The sequence below is a fragment of the Carassius carassius genome, chromosome 49, assembly GCF_963082965.1.
Source record: "Carassius carassius chromosome 49, fCarCar2.1, whole genome shotgun sequence".
NCBI lineage: Eukaryota > Metazoa > Chordata > Actinopteri > Cypriniformes > Cyprinidae > Carassius > Carassius carassius.
Window position 1 is genome coordinate 16482093 of NC_081803.1, and position 2549 is coordinate 16484641.

The following is a 2549-nucleotide window of genomic DNA, read 5'->3' on the forward strand; positions in this document are numbered from 1 at the left end:
TATTGTTTTAAAAATGGCCTGAAATGCAAGTTACTTGATATTACAAGGTCTATATTCAAATCACAGTTTAAATGTACAAGGTTTAAAGTTATAGTTCAGCCCATCAGTTAATGAATTATCTTGTGAAATTTAAAGCATGTGTGTGAGAAAAAAATCCATTCATATAAAGGGATTTTTAACTTCAAACCTTTGGTACTGGCTAATATACATGTCCTCTTTCACCAGTGAAAAAATTCAACTCATTTGAGTCAGGAGAGAAATACCCAATCAAGCACTGTTTACAAGCTAAAACGGTTATAAACAAATATGTTGGTGGATTTTGATGTGAGAGGACAATAGGGGAAATTCATGAGTCATCACAGATATATGGACATTTTTTAATTAAAAAATTGAAAATAGCATCTTTCAAATATGCAGCTTTTTACTTTGTGTGGATTACTTGTGGATTATTTTGATGTTTTTATCAGCTGTTTGAAATCTCACTCTGACGGCACCCATTCACTGCATATGATCCATTGGTGAGAACAATTTCAGGTCATTTTAATTTTTGGATGAACTGTTCCTTTAAATATAAAGGGCTCCTCTTCAAATAAATATGTGGGCATATTAATGTGGTTTTAATTGTTTAATCATTTTAGTCAATCAGAATTGAGTTTTCTGGAGAGACATATAATAAATAATTAGTTTGTGATTATATATATTCATAGTATGAAGTAGCCATCTCAGTTGGCCCTCTTCATAACTTTAGGGGGATTTCTCTGTAATGGATGACTGTATAACATCTATCTAAAATAAATGAAATGCTGCATAATGTCAGAAACCATAAACCAGCAATAACAGGGTTGACTGTGGCTACTTCTTGAAGATAAGAGAGGCTATACATTTCCCCCAGATGACTCATGCTCAGATCACATATGTGAATTATCTGTTCTTCTTGTCATAACATTGAATTTATGATCTATAACCAATCAGTAGCCGCTATCAGAGGACCTGGGTTCTTCTTCTTTCATGGCTAAAATGGATTATGTGATCGATGGCTTCACTAAGACGAGAAAACTACAACAACAGAGCAGATGATAGCACATCTTTTCTCCTGGGGCTTCAGCTACGTGTCCAGCCAAACTGCTGTAAACATACAGCAGAAATTACGGTATACATTTTTTTTGTTCTTGTACTAAAACAAATAAAACAAAATGAACAAAAAATAACTGGAATAAGCACCGCATATGCATGGCATTATTAAGTTAATTTGTAAATTGGTTTATTCTTCTTCTTACATTAACCACTCACTGCTTGCATGTTCCAATTAATGAATTTCTGTGGTAATGCAATCTCTTAATTGAAGTGCACATAGTATCAATAAATCAATACAACACTGACAAGAGTGTGCATGTGTCAGCAGGTATATATATCATTTCACTGGTGTGCATCTTCTATATTGTCCTCAATATGAGGCCATTAATCAGAGAGAACAGGTCTGTCAGGTAGTTGTGTCATGTCTATGTGATTCAATCCTCTGATCCAAGGTCACAGTCGAAGCAGCCAAGAAGAATAAGTGTTGAATTGAAATGGCGATGTTTAAGGTCACACTCAAGAGTATAACAATTGGCTTCACTATCACTGACAAAATGACAAAACTTTTACTCTAATATAAAAGGGATAGTTTAGCTAAAAATGAATGGTATTTCAGAAGGATTTCAGGATATTTCATAAGTTGGTAGTAACCCAGGCTCATGGAAAAATGTGCCTGTGGCGACATTTCTGCATTATTGCATTTCTGATATTACGTTGATTTGTGCATATTTCACAACACTTTAAAAAGTGAAAAGTCCAGGACTGTATGTGGTATGTTCATTTTTGTCCACAACAGATTAACATGAAGCTGGAAATGTTTTATAAAGCTGGTTGCTGTACATGGCAGTGGCAGTTCGAAGACGAAATATCCGTGGTGCTAAAAGGTTAATGTGGTTTGCAAATAATGTACCACCTATACCAAACTCTAGTCTAAACGCTAATCTGATAGTGTTGTTAACAAACGTAAATTTGAGACAAAACACATTTGTTGAAGCAACCATACCATTTTTTTTTTGCTTCTACAAACCTTTGAGTTTTTTTTTTTTTTTACCGTGTCTCATGTTTCATGGGACTTGTACCCTAGAGCTCCACATCAAGTGTAATGCTGTAGCAGGTGAGCTACTGAGCAAGTTTACATCAGAAAAGCCATAGATATGGAGCTGGTTATGTGATGGAAACATCAGAATGTGTTTGTTTACATATCATGTACTATGGGGAAATGTTTTGAGGTTATATTTCTGTGCAAGGAACTACATGAAAAGAAGTCTTTATTAATGAACAATCTGCCCCTGTAATCATTCCTCATCAATTTGTGAGGAGTAGAACTTGATGTATTTCCAACAGTGTTCATTTAAATTGGAAACTACAGTGAATTGTATATGTTAGGTATATTTTTGGAGCTTTACAAAAATGTACTGTAAGTAGAAGCACATTTATCCAATGAGCCTAGATTGGTTTATTCGCAATACAGCACA